The sequence below is a fragment of the Vanessa cardui genome, chromosome 5 (assembly GCF_905220365.1).
Source record: "Vanessa cardui chromosome 5, ilVanCard2.1, whole genome shotgun sequence".
NCBI classification, from domain to species: domain Eukaryota; kingdom Metazoa; phylum Arthropoda; class Insecta; order Lepidoptera; family Nymphalidae; genus Vanessa; species Vanessa cardui.
The window spans coordinates 5,454,365-5,470,570 of record NC_061127.1 but is presented as its reverse complement, the minus strand read 5'-3'; the positions used below and the strand labels follow the sequence as shown (position 1 = coordinate 5,470,570).

General features: G+C 30.4%; 1 protein-coding gene across 1 annotated transcript in view; it reads right to left on the bottom strand.

Moving 5' to 3' along the window:
* The window catches only part of LOC124529669, a 34,208-nt gene extending 21,984 nt beyond the window's left edge, over window positions 1–12,224 (bottom strand). The window contains exon 1 of the mRNA XM_047103512.1: window positions 11,967–12,224. The gene's annotated coding sequence lies outside the window, so the exon portion shown is untranslated. The remainder of the gene's footprint in view (window positions 1–11,966) is intronic.
* Window positions 12,225–16,206: the final 3,982 nt, after the last annotated feature.

The following is a 16,206-nucleotide window of genomic DNA, read 5'->3' as shown; positions in this document are numbered from 1 at the left end:
TGTATGTGCCATTAATTTGGTTAAATTAATTTTGATGATTCTATTGAATCAAAATTAAAATACATATATTGAATCTATATACTACAATACAATCTTTTTAATATGATTTTGATTAAAACTCAGTTATAGATAAAGCTGATCAAGTATCCAATCAGAAAAGAATAGAGGCGAAGAAGAAATGAATTGAATTGACGAATGCGTCATTTATGAAATCAATGTCGGCATTAGAGTTGATAAATCAACCTTTTATATCCGTAAAATAATTCGACCCACTTGAGAACTATATATCAACAAACAATTGATTATCATAGCAACACCAAACCTTACAAACATTTTCATTTTGAGTTTTAATTTTACAATATTATGTTTTCATGGTTTAACATTTTATACGTATTATTAGAAGTTTGACGCAGATATCGGATAAATTATATTTCTGGCATGACGCCATGCTAATGAGGACGTCGTTATATCTCATTTATACGGAAAACACTAATACGCACATGTTACTATATTTAATTTATCTTGTTAAAATTGCAAATTATAGATTTTTGTTTCTATGAAAAAAGACAACTTTAAAAAATGGTTAATCAATAACTTTAAATATTTACCTGCTAAACTGAATCACGTTCATAATTACGTATGTATTTATATCTGACTAATCGAATGGAATGACTTTTAAATTATTGTTTTATTCAATATATTCTATATTCTTATCTTTGTATAACATTTTCGTAGTTGTATAATGAAATTTCATTAGAAATTAAATAAGAGTAAAGGCTACGAGTACGTATTTTATGTAAATGAAATATTTATCCTGTTCCGGAATCATATTGTCCAGCGGAAATATCGTTGAAAGGCGAATCACGTGTAAATCGGATTTTGATATCCGTATATACGAGGTTTCATCCTTCGATTGTAATACATAAGCTCCGTTTGAATGAACGATATGAAAGTTGTAGAATTTATTGCTTAGTTTAAAATAATACTCGTATAATAACAAATAAAACAGTAATAATTCTTAGAATACTCCAGAATAATCTTTCATCGTAGTAAAAGAAATATCGTAATATAATAAATTTATTTGTCAATGAAAGAATGTCTAGCTTCTAATATGTCTGGATTACATGCGTTTATGGGTTTCTTATAAATGTTATCTATCTGCTGTCGGAAAAAATGATAATAGGGAAAGCTGAATCAAAAAGGCTTCGGTTCCATTGTTTGCTTTTGCTTCGAGAAACGAGTCTGTCGTTATTGTCTGGTCCAGCTTGGTCATCGCTGTCTTCAAACAATGCCCGATATTGTTTGGATTTGTACCTTTTGATAGACAATAAGAAGAAGATCTAATAGACGCCTATCGATGAAGTTGATAAGGTATGTGTATATATCTTGACATTCTTTGTAATAGACTGTACAATAAGTATAAAATATTGTGAAGTTAAGTATGTATGTGTGACATCAATTTAATCTAATTTTATAATCTTTTTAGGCTGACTGGCTTGATATATTTCAGTTGTTATACAATGAGATTATAGTATATACATTATTAATATTCTTAAAAAAAAAAGAAATAAATATTTAAATTTTATCTGATAAATATGATTTTACAAATAACTAGGTTATAATTTATGAGTAACGTTAGTTTAAAATAAATGTGAAATGCAATCTGCGGATTGCAAACTGACAAAATTTGTGAACGAAACAAAACTCATTAAAATTTCGATAACATATTTAGGGTTCGGTTAATGTATTTGTAATGAAACTAAATATTGTTAAATTGTGTGTAAAATATTTGAATAGTTTACATTCTGTTTATTTTGTAAAATAATATTATTTAATTTGTAATATTTATATTGAAAAAAAAACAACAATATATATACTACTGCTATACTGTAATTATTAGTGTTAGGTTTTTAGAAAATGTGAATAAATTTCATTCACAATTTATTAAGATTGAAACAGTAATCATTTTTTTACATCTTAGATTCGACTCATTGGTATACAATAATACGCGCACGATGTCATTTACAGTCATGTTTAAAGACTCTTCAAGGCTTTCATTCGCTGCTCATACTTATGGACAATTGACAAATCTGTTTGCGGAAAAGCGGTTGCGTGTAGCACTGAATATTTATCGATGATAGACGTGATCTGACGACACGATATAATAAACGATAACCTTTTTTTTAAATGTCCTGTTATTTACAAATCACCTTTATATAGAATACTTTGTCAATTTTAATATCAATATAAGAAATATGTTGTTTTATAACGTACCGGACGTTATAAAATTTTAGCGTATTTTATAGTCGAACTCATATTTCCATGTATTTATAATTATTTTGTATTATCGTTATGACATAGATTATATACTTACAATATCTTCGTATTTCTATATGTCATGGATGTTAATTTAGGTCATACCTTGACCTAGGCTACTACGTTACGTATAATATATATGAAGTTTAGTTTATTGAATACAAAACATGGATGGATTATGCAATAAAATGTATAATGTGTTCACTGATAGGAATTTAATCAACAAAATTTCATCGTTGATGAAACATTACCTTTCGCTTAATGAAATGTGATAGAATAGTTGGCATAAACGACTATTGCCGGCGCAGGATATTTGCAATTCCGGTGTAAATTCAATTAGCACGGTTAATTATTGTAAGCCGCTTAAAGTAGAATACTTAAGTCTGCGATATATTTATGTACATGGTTTGCCACAATTAATTTAAAATAAATTTTATAATTATGTATGGACATCATTTTAAGTTATAGTTGCCAGTGCATACGACTAACACTTGTTTGTATTAGAATTAAATATAAATATTAATGATATATGTATTGTCTGTAATTTTGTAAAACTTGGACTACGTTCAAACAATAGTATTTGTGTCCGTAACTTAGCGGATTCAATTTCGTATGAAAAAATGTTAGTATAAACTGTGAAAGAATAAAAAAAAACCAGCGTTTTTTTGTTATAATCGTAGTTGCGGGGGTGGTCGTTCACCTCGCAGCCTTCCTGTCTCGCTCTTAGCCCATTAAGTACAAGTAAACAAACCAGGGGTTTGAAATTATCCCCGAGAGAGCACGCAGGGAAATACTCAGGTTCTTGTTGCGTTTTCTTGTTACAATGAAGACACAAGTTTCGTTTTCCCAAAATGTTTATTTAATTCTTGAAAAATCTTATAGGGTAATATATAATATATATATAAGGCATTTTTGTTATGATTTTTATGTATGGTTCCGATACGTATTTTGTTTTATGTTTCAACGTCGCATTCTGTTTACAATTCTCACATTTGTTATTGTTATTGAACCTGGCTGAAAAATAACAGTTCAATATTCAATCTGTTATAATATGGAATTTTAAAAGAACATTCCAACGTTCAAATTTTCATTAGTGCCGAAGATAGTACGAATAAGCGTTAAACAGTCATTCAAATGCAAAGCTTACCACGGACAAGTGTATCTCTATTTCTGTTGAACTGAACTCCCCACTTGAAGTCACTTATTGCGATTTGCACCTTTCGGTATTAAGAAAAACTGATTTAAAGTCTTATTTCCTTCGTTTAAGGCTGAAATACGGATGGCTTGAATTTTGAAAAGACTCACGTAGAACGATTTACGACAAACGAAGTTCCCCTAAATAATGTATGGTTGTAGGTTTGTGAGGGGAAGAGCCGTTTGGATGCACAAGGATTAATTTTCGATTGCTTCCAATAGTCTACAGATATAAGTGCATCTATAACATACTGCTAGAAAAATACATGTTATTTTATTTCGGATTTATGTGTGTAACATGATAATTCTTATTGTATAATGTATTCTAAATTCCATTGTTTACATTCCAGTTCCGAAGAGACTTAAAATGAATGACGATTTTTTAAAATATTGTTTTTCTGTCGGTATATGTAACACACACACCATTGATACATTGGATAAAATTCGTCATAGGAGCGGTAACTACCAAAATGCTTACTTTGGGATGCTACCTTATCTGAAAACCTGCATAACTTTTAATCGGGCCGGTCCAGAATTCGAACTGAGTCTATTATATGAACGAGGTTGGTGTTTGTTTGTGCTTTGTAAATAATATATTATGAAGGGGTCTAAGAGCTAGCTGTCACGGATGTTGAGAATGTTATATCAGTCAATAGAAGGGCTGGAAGGAAGGAAGGTGCATTGTGTTCGTTTTGTAAAGACAAGAATAATTCAAGTGAAGAATTAATAAAATAATAAGAAAATATATAATTAATAACCATAAAATCAAGGAAGCATCAATTTTACTTAAATTCTGAAAATACAATTTTCCAATCACAGTATATTTATTCGATACAGTTATTTTATCCTTCGTAGGAAGTAAGTAAAAATCTCGAACTGCTCTAATCGTAATATTCAATTTTATTACAATAATTGTATTTATTTTTTATTGATTTTTTCTTTCAGTTCATTATTATCAGGTGATTGATTCTTTTAATGAGTTCAAATTTAAAGGAACATGCTATAGAAACAAATTAATAGGATAATGTTTCGGAATTACGTAAATAAAATTATCTAATGTTAAAACATGTATGTTTATATTTATATTAGTATTTTACGATTGATATCGATTTGACATTCATGTTACAGCGTACGCAAAACTGAAAAAAACATAAAATAATTTCAAAACGTTCAAGTTTTTAATAATAATTTTGAATTATCAACGTTGTATCTTAAATTCATTTATAACATTATATATAATGAAAAGTTACCTTTTGTTTTATAGTAATAAATTTTAGTTGTTTTAACGAGGTGTGAAAAGTTGGATCACCTTCGGTCTAATTAGAATAGTTCTACTAGAATTAGACTTGATTTATGTATGATAACGTTGCGCGGTTATGTATTAAAATAATAATGTATTCATACATGTTTTTCGTTTTAGTATACAATTTTACAGGATAGGTTGAAATGATTAAATTTTTCATTATAACGAATAACATATTTTGGTTTTGCACTTGTAATATATAAAATAGGTTAAACTTAAGATTACGAGAAAAATTACACATTTTGTTACGGCTTCGAAGATATTGTGTTAAGACAATCAATTATTGCCCAACTGGTTCCGTTGTTAAACGTTAGCAGCTCGTTAACATACCTACAGTTGATATCAAAATAGTCTTACTTTCTATAAAAGGAAATCGAAATTATCTCACTACATGGACACATTCCATTTCTCTCTCGGTAGTTTTGATAATTGAACCTCGCCAGTTTTTACTTTTATCGCGCGATTGCCGTAACAGAAATATATTGCAATCGACATTCTATACGTTATATGGAATGTCGTTTCGTCGTTGTTGACAGTTCTACTAGTTGGTTATAGGAGACGCGTGTGGACATGTCATATGCCTTGATTCACTATAATTAGATTTATATTGTTTTATTTTCTTTAATGATATCTGCTACTTTACAATGTATGAGGTATTCGGACGAGTATTACTCAATTGAAAAGCATTTTACCAGACGTCAAGTCGCGTATTTTGCGGAGAGAGTTGTGTTAACTTGTCTTTACGAGATCGCTGCCTCGCTAGCCCTACGCAGCAGGAACGTGATGCTTTATTGAATTGTTCATTCTATGACAGGCAGAACATAAACTAAGTCGTACATTCGATTTCCTGCTTTTATATATAAGCGACGGAAAAAATGAAATACTGATTACACATACTAAGTTGACAGACATAGCTACAGTGTAGGTACTTTTTTTCTCAGTTGCAATTACTGTGCAACTCTATTTATTCAAACAATGTGCTATACTACTTAACAACAAAACAAAGGGCTTTAAGGCGTAGTTCGTTGACCTCGTGTAAAAAGTAAGTAGCTATGACGCGACAACAGACAGGTAGGAAGGCTGTAATCGGCTATTCATTTGAACAAAGAAAGCGAGTAAACCGTATCAATGTGATGAACACGTAGTTAATTGACTTTGGGTGCGCAGAACAAATTCTAGTTTGCCGTAGAAGGAGGCAGATCTTCGTCCGTAGTGATATAAATAGCGAAGCGGGCTGGGCCACAGATGTAAAGTGGACACCAGTTTTAGAAGTGCCCGTGTCTATTTCGAACAAGTGTAAATAAATCTAGCTAGTCACTTTCGTCCGCGGTTGTCACTTTCATTGCCCACCGCCGCTCGCCTTGTCCCGTCGCATGATATTAAATCCGACCTTATAAGGCGTGGTATCGCTTCTAATATAATATAAGTAATAAATCCCAACACAGAATTTCATTTCAATGGAACGCCAGGTATTAATTGTGCTTCTACATAAAAATAAGGCTGATTATTTAAACAAGCTTACGTATTCCAATACACCGATAACCTTGTTAAAATAAAAAAATATTATGATATGAAAACAGTTCTGATAACTAAAAATGTACCTTTCCATTTCAATTTAATTTACTCAATCAATATAGTTTTTATATAAAAACACTTAAAATTCCGATGACATTTAATAGTCTCTCTATTGGAAGGCATCCACGTGTTGTCGGTCTCGTCATATTACAATGTTATGTCGACAGATTCCACGCTATAATCGTTTCTCACGATTTTTTAAAAATATTTTTTGCTACCTTATACGCTACATAAAGAAGTTCTTGCTTGAGTATTTTGCATCATTGGCGCCGAATATCTGACTGTTACATAACAGCGCTGCCGTTAAGTACATGACATATGGTGACAGACTTTGAAGCGCAATTTGTGACGAACCAAAACAAATGAACGCAACACCGTTACAGCACTTCGCGGAATTAAATGAAGAAAAAAAAATGTCGGCGCGCAACGGTAATCTTTGTTCGGTGCGTAAGGTCGAAACACAGTCTTCAAAGTAAGGCACCAAAGCGAGCAATCGAGTTACACGATAGGATAATTGCATCGCAATTAAAATCGGTACAAAAAAACTATTTTGATAATTTCATTGTCCGCGAACACAAAGTTAAATTTAATAATTCCGTGTGCGAAAACAATTTGCAAAACATCGTTTATGAAAAATAGGAACAAAAACGTTTAGGGTCGGTATGTTTTAAAAGGGTAATAAATACAGAGAACTCGGTCGGTTGTCACCTTAACTGCACCCAGATGGCACAGTTCCCAGTGAAAACAGTTTTGGCTTCTATATACATTCAAAGTTGAGACGAAACACGGCGCCTCCGTCGTTGTAAATTTTAATTGTGCATTGCGTTTGTTAATGTAGTTAACTATCTGCACTTTAGTACGTCGTCTGATTGCCACGCGGAAAATGATTATTCAAGGCATACCTGAGTAAGATACACCATTAAAACAAGGAAGCATCGCGAAGCCCGTTAAAGTAGCTTTATTAGATCATCGCGATATAAAGTGTACTTGCGCAGATACATCAGATCGTTCGGCTAATATAATAGACTATATTCAAATTATGTGTTCCAGTTTAGAATTAAATCAGGCCGGCAATCACTTTTAAAGACTGGATCGGCGACATGAGATGTAAAAAGTTGTAACGCGGAAGAAATCTTGATTCTATAAAACAAGAAAGATTGAAGTCTCGCTTCGAGGAAATATTGACGAACGATAACAAGTAATATACAAGAATAATGGAGAAAAAGTGTGCAGTAATGTTGCCATTGTAAGTCCACGAGGTGTAGACGGAAGGCGGCGTGGGAGTGAGGCGGCCGACCTGCTCCGCCGCGGGAAAATCTCACTCCTATATTTTGTTCACATGGACGAGTGGTAAGAAAAACTCGAAATCTCAATAACAAATAGCGATCGTAGATACGAAGAGAGACAATATCAATATTATTATATGCGGTCGATTAATGTAATAGTAAACAAGGAAAATAATTATACAATTAGGTACATAAGATAATGATGTAGTATCTCACTATGAAAATATAATAATCAAGTTAAAAAATAATATTTTGTCACACAAATCTTTGTTCCGAAAAACCTAATGAAAACTCGAAGAGTTGCATTTCATTCTATTTAGTGAAGACAACACCAGAACTATGTTGTATTTTTTGGCCATTTAGTTAATTAAACTATAAAAATAAACGCAAGTCGATTCGCAGCACGACAACTGACACGGCTTTCTCAGACTGCTTTGATGTCGTATTGGTTAACTAGATTTATTTTTAATCTTTATTTACCGGTTCGAACTGCGGAAATACTTAAATATAAATACCATTCAATGTATAAAGAAATAAAATAATGATTAACAACCAAATTTATAAATTATTAAAACAGATTATCATTCAAAAATATGGAGACAAGTTAGTAATAGATTTTTGTTTAGAAAAATATTAATATTTTGTGTACTTTATTAAACTAAAACGACTTCTAATAATATCGACATAGGAGTCATTTATGATATAGCACCAGAAATAATTCATAATTATAATTACTAAAATTAAATTTTAGCCGAACAAAGCGAGCGATGTTGTTATTAACTAATATCGCTTAAGTAATATAGGTTAAAGTTTAAATGACTAGTTAATCGAAATATCGAAATTGACAAAATGATTAACTCGAATCAAAATTAATGTAATTTTCAATCGACTTTCTTTTTTGTACCAAGAAATTATTCAGGTTTAACGCCTAAATCGCCCCCATATTTTGTTAATTTATGATAACGCGTTTGAACAGAGCTAATATCGGCCAGATATGTTCGGTTTCAATTTCACCAACACTAAAGAGCAATAAATGTTGAATGATCATCGATGTTGATCGACAGGTTTCTTGGCCGCGGGCTCTTGTGCCAATGTCAATGCGGCTACCTCATAAAAGGGTATTGTACTTTTATTTAGAACACCGAATCGCCTTCGCAGCTATAAATTATATCCAAACTTATTAAATATATCGATGATTTATCTTATATTGGAAAATGTATAACAATCGGTGAAAATTCTAATCTTTACTGATATAATTTCATAAAATTAGCATATCTTAATAATCTGGCGCGTAGATAGCAAAACAAGGTATTTATTCAACAGTGCGCTAATCCACTATATTGTCGAAGTGGCACGAACTCTTAAGTTTACAACATGGCTGCGCCGTACACACCATTGTGTTGCGAATTGTACTACTTATTACTGGAAAAATGTGTTCCACCCAACATCAATTAATAAAAGCAACAATACAACGAGAATCGACAATATTAATTTACAAAGACACTCTTCTTGCTGTATACAAAGAATGATTGGTGAAATAGTTACTGCAACTTTGGCAGCCAGTACGACCTTTGCTTTGACAAATATTTGCATAAGGCATAGTCACTTGTTGCAGTCAGGACGTTTTTGTTTTGCTAGCCTAAGTAATTTAGTGGAATTATTATTGTTTAAATACTGATTCACTCATTTCTATTAATTTAACATTTAAAAAAATCGCAAAAATGTTTCGAAGAGTTGCAATGATAAGAATCGAACATACATATATATCGATATATTACCGATGTTACGTTATATATGTTTTTGTTATTTTTTGGAGATAACTTGCTATAATATATAATAATATCAAATCCCTATTTAAATCATGACATCAATGTTCGATATAGTTCGAAAATCATATTGAATATCGAATAAGAGGGATTATATCGAATATATATAATCGAATAAATTTGTTGCATCAGTATAATATGTAGGTCAAATCCTATTAAAAGCGTTAAAAGGAACGTGTATTATACAAAGTAAGGTAACTAATGTACTGCGGGTTGAGCGCGTGAACCCTGTCCTTTTAACTTAACGATTATGTGAGCGCAGTCAAATTTATCATTCGGCTTACATAAATACATACATACCTACTTCAAATTATTGTGAACATTATCTTAATTAGAGCTTATTAAATCACACGTTACTAATTTAAAACAATTTAACAAAGGCAAAGGCAAAACAATTATCATTGTTTTTTTTATGTTTCCGAATGTAGGCGATAATGGAATTACGATATTATAATTAATAAGAGCGCTTACGAAGGTATGTATTTACATTGTTTATATTTAAGATTTCATATTAAAATATCTGTGTGAAAACACTTGGCGTATAAATTTGGTCCTTATGTATTGTTGCTATGTAACTAAAACCTTTAGATATTCGGAACTAATGACCATTATACAAGTATATGAAGATCATCGTACAATTATTTATATACATACATACATTTGCAGTATTTGAAAGATTTATTTTATTATACGTTTCAAAATGATACGTATAATAATTAACATCGTATCGATGCAGTGTTTCGAAGTAGCGTCAGGTTAAAGTTTATTTTTTTTTACTTATATCAATGCGATATACTGTAAATGTCAAATTGTTGTTGTTGGCGACGGAAACTAAGAAACCTCATACATGCCGATGCTTTAGTTGATGGAATGTCAGTTTCATATTACGCAATGGGTACCTATACATATCATGCTTCGGATATAATAAGATTTTTACGGAAAAAATAGATATACAAGTTTGAAATGTGTTATAAAATATATCATGGTAGAAATTAAAATTTTACTGTGTTTAGAATTTGATAATAATGATTAGTTCTGAAATAAAGAGTACAAACGTGGAATGTTTTCGAAGACCGGTTATTAAAATGTGATTTTTATTGATTAGTGACCTTAAAATGTTGGGTAACGATTAATAACGATGTAGAAAGATTAAAAGAGGTCTGTTTATTTATTTATAATTAACTTGACTGGTCAATTATCATTGCGATTATTATTACAATTAAGCGCGTGATACAGTTCAAGAGAGTTTCTCTACAAAAGATAATTTGTAAATAAAACTCATTTCTTATTTAATTTAGATATTAATAATTTGTTTGTGATAGTTTTTTTTTCATAATCTTTATTAATATATGTAAAAAATAAAGATTTAAAGATCAAGGTTAAGAAACATGTTTGCACAAAGATGTATTTACAAAAAAAAAAAGTTCTGATTACTAAAGTTGTGGATTACTGGTTATAACAATACAAATATATCTTAATTTTTTGTCGCTATATTTTGGAAAACGAGCTAGTTATTATGATGATTTTACAATGCAATTGTTACAGACATTACAACCGAAACTTTACAATCAATTGGATTGGCAAATTAGAATATTATTTATTAAGATCATAGATATTAGTATATAGAATAATTCACAACTTGTTTTGCTATGATGCGATTTTTTTAATAAGTTGGTATATTAATTAATTAGTATCCAATCTTATTCTTTGTTTTGCCTTCAAATTTGAATTTTACAAAAACATTTAATTTGTATAATAAATAATGATTAATAAACACTTTAACGACATCAAGGGCTAATTGGGTAACTATGTACATAATTAAGCGGGCCAAGTCATAAGTTACAAGTGCAAGACAAGTAAATATGCACTAGTCACAATATTTACTAACTATTTTATTTATCGCTATTGTTGGCAAACCTACCGTTATCAAAAGAGAAACAGTATTAACAACAGGGTCTTAACATTATTGAGTATTTAATTACTGCTATGTCTTCAATAAATTATATTTAGTTATTGGAAATATGTGAAATTCATAATAAATTATTTTTCAATGGCATTAGAAAAGCCTAGAAAAGAGTTCAACGCACTCCTTTAAATGACAAATTGGAGTAAAGTGGTCGATTGCCGGTACGAAAACAAAAATTCCTAATATTTATACATATTTAAAGATTCGCAATCGAAAGTTTCTGAATCATTTAAATGCATAAACACTAAATCATCGTATTTAATAGTTGATTTCAACTTAACGTTATAGATCTATTGTTGTTATAGATGGCATTTTGTGTTTGTAGAATTGAAAATGTGTAACGAATACGAATCAGTGTGCCAAAGACACCGATTAGATTGCGAGGAAACGTATGACCTTCGATCTGTAATGCAGTTCATGGCGCGATCTCTTCTCGTCCGCATAAATCAGCTGGACAAGATTCCTATATAAATATAAATTGAAATTCAACACGTACTTACCGTAAACAGACGGCCGTAATGAAAATAAACCGTACACCTCCAATGTGCAAAGTCACAGAACAAGGTAAACAACACAAAGTAAAACTGTCCGAACGTAAATTAAATGAAAGTATCGGCGAACTCAAAAACTGATCTTCCAAATACACCACTTTTACGAATTATCGAACGCAACGAGTCAAGTTTCGCTTGCTGGAGCGTAAGCAGCACGTGTCCGGTGCGCTCGGCCGAGTCGAGACGAATGGAACCGATTGGAACCAATGGCAGTGCCTGGCGTTCGCGGGAGCCGGAGTGCGCGCGAATTCGTGCATGGCTTGGACGCGCTGCCAGACAGGCCGTTTCCGTACCGGCGACGCAACGCTAAAGAAAATTGACTGCATTATACACTAATATGCATATAATCGGAAATCTCCCGACATCCGCTTGGGAAGAGTCCCTTGAAGGACTAACTCCTGACAGACTGCACGTTTCGCATTTCATACTTATAAGGATAAATTACTGACATTTCATTCAAAATTAAAACAAAAATATAAAACTAAAACCTGGTTAAGTATATTCTGAGTACACTAATGCGCTATAAAATTAATATATTGTTATTTCGCATATATTTATCTTCTAAACAATCTTTATTATCCCACGAGGCTGTAATTATGGAACTTATCTCTGAAGTAAATGGTGTCTTGTGATTTGCAAATTGCTATTTTAAGACACGAATAAAAGCCTTCATTTTAGCGTTGAAATGAGGGTAAAAATGAAACCCTCTCACTCACTATTTGGGACACCATAAAATTTCCTCTTTTGTAATATGACGATGATATATAAGAAAGTACAAGGTTTTGCTTTCGAGTATTTTTTAGTTATGTTTACATTTGTAGAAAAAAGCCGCTTACCTGAAAGTAGAACATTTTTTTAATGAATTCAAGTTAAATTAATTGCATGGAGTGCGTATAAAAACAAGTTGTAACCAATTAAGAACATACGACTATTTAAATATAGAAGATAATATGTAAAAAAAGATGTTAATTCAGAAAATCATCAACAGAAAGATTGGGAAATAGTTAATGCAAAGATGCGTGCAAATCGCCGTGCCATAAGATTTTTTCTGAATCAAGATTGTAATGGTAACCTCTCAAAATTGTAAATTATAATAAAAAATATTTCCTAGTTACACAATTACTTTATTTTAGCGTAAATGCTTTCAATCTTTTCCAATTATATATGAACTACAGATTAAAAATAAAATATATTAAATTAAGTCAAATATCACAAGCATACGACGATATTTTACAATACTAAAAATAGAGTAAGAACAAGTTTAATAAATTTATGGCGATCCATATATTCTAACAACATTTAATAATGATGGGATGAGTAATTTTACATTTATAATATTAGATAAATATTCATATGTTACAAACTTGTTTCTACATTGTGGTTGTTCCATTATTATTATTATTATTATTATATATTTACAACACATACTTTATTCAAGAAGGATGTATCTACTTGCTTGTTTAAATATCGCCAGAAGAACTGACTTAAAGATACTGTTACTTTTATCTACATTACATTAAATATATGTAATTAATTCTTTAATTGGAAGTCCATATCGATTGTTTTTATATCACGTATTATGACATTGTTTACTTTATTTAAAGCAGAAAATAAATTATCCGTAAAGCAATGAGAAAATAACGTGCTGTGTATTTTTTCCGTTTATGACCACGCCATAAAATACAATGTTTTGTTGTTTAAGAGAGCTTGCTTTTTTCTCATTTGGACTAGCCACTTCTATTCGATACATTTGATGATTAATTATGAATATTATGAATACTGTTAAAAAGTTTTCATTCGTTTTAAAAATATAATAATTTTATTAGAATGTCATATCTCTGGTTCTTAAAACTAAGTATTTATTAGGGGTATAAAAATATAATCATGAATGTCATAAATATAAAAAATGAGTAAAATTATAATAATTTGTACGGCTACCCTATAACTCAGTAATATTTCCTCACTAATGGACCTTTGAATGGGAACAATTCTTGTATGATTATTCCCAGGGAAGAGTTGCTTTGCATTGTTGTGAATATTAAGTAATAATGGTGTGGAAAATTTGAAAAATTGTTTTATATTAAATTTTCATGGGAATTCAGTACAATAAAAAGAGGAAATAGTTCTTTTGAACTCAATTAAAAGTCCGTCATTTAGAAGATACAACAGTTTTTTATGATAAACTAAAATTGATTTTTAATTTGTTATCAGAATTTCTAAGTTTAGAGGATCATTGCAGAGAAGGAAGAAAATGTCACCTAAAAGGTTATCACCAAAAGAGCAAAGCTTTCAAATCATATATTTTGCCATAAACTTGATATAAGTCGTTACCGAAATATTACGATGTACATTTAATGACCACAAGCATAATTTCCTGTTACCATGTGAAAGTGAAAAGAGTCGCGATTGTCCTGCTCTAATGACGATTATAAATGCGGACGCAATAAGCAATAACGCCACATAATGCCTGATACAATAATTTCGGACAGTAGAAAGCCTGTAGTTTCGCCGGTAATCCGACGAGAGCGACTACAGATGTCACGAACATACTTTCTTTAAACAGGAGCAGTACCTTTACACTTACTGGTTTCATTAAAACCACCTATGGCGTCAACAATATGTATTTATAATAAATACGTAACGAAGCCGAACAATAAATATTTTTTTAAATATCTTATTCGTATAGTTATAATTAAACAATATTTAATAAGTATATATTTTTACAATATTTTATGTCCATCTGACAGTCCGTCACGCGTAAACCAAAATAATCATTCTGAAATAGTAAACATTATAAATGGGTTCGATGATAGAATTTTAGATTTTTTAAATTGTTAAATTTATAATACAAATTGTACCAGGTAGAGAACGGTTCCGCTTAATTGTATATATTATAATTATTTTGATTAAACATTCTCAATGGTAAGTTAATAATATGAATAGGTTTTGTTACAATTCATGTAAATTTTTTGATCACGGAGTGAATATATTTCAATAAAAAGTTAGTCAATTTTTCAAATACCTCAGACACAATGTCAATAGAGGTTAATAAATAAGGAAATTATAAAATACTTTATTATTTGGCTTAACGGCGAATATATTAGACAAAAAATATTTACCTTAAAGTAAGAATAATATAATTTATTAATATAAATTATTCTGATATTGTTAATATTACTACTACTTTTTAAGTGAACGTTTTTTACCGTTTATAAAATCGGAAAGTTTAAATCTTGTTATCGAGTTAAATGTATTTGCTTAATTGAATAAATTGGACTTCATTTTAAATTTCATACAACGTTTGTTGGAAATGTTAAATGTCACTATAAATAAATTATTAAACAAACGTACGTTAAGCTTTGTTAAGCTGTAAAGTTCAGGTCTAGCACATATTTTAATTAATACCACCCGACCACCAGGACACAATGCATACTTCCTCGTTGACTCCACCGAGCACGTGACGTGAGTATTCCAATTATCCGCTTATAAGCACATATACAAGTTTCCTTTTATGATTTTTATGATAGTACATTCAATAGATTAATGTGAAAAAAAAAACAAAGAAAATATAATGTGCTAAGGTGTTTTATCAGAACATTTTGTTTGATAAAAATTTTTTACAAAAAGATGCAATCATGTATCAAATGACTTTTATGAACTCGTTACAATTTATTTATTTTTAAGTTGGATATGTCATCATGGTTTTTACATTTTAGTTGCATTTCACAATTAAGTATGCTCAAGATAAGTACGTAACAATATTTATATGACATTCAATCATTTAGTTCCACTTGGATAATTATGACATGCTATGAATCACTTTCAATTTCAGACCTTGTACACGTAATGCAGATTCTAAAATTAAGAAAAAAGCTATTGTTTCCACCCTTCGGTTTGGATTGTTTTAAATAAATTTGACGGATTATAACCCAATACATCTAGTTTTATATACGATGTCGCTCAAAACGCGATTAATTATTATTATAAATCCAAGTTTACTTACATGAAGAAAAAGTCTTGCTTGCTTGTTTTTACCGATATCGGAGCTTTTTAGCCATTTTCTTCTTCTTTATATATTTAGTAATAATGAAATATTTTCCGAATTTTATATACACATAATAAAATATAACCCAAAACATCGCTGTGAAATATTTTTGATTAATTCGATTAAAGTTATTTTCGTTTGATA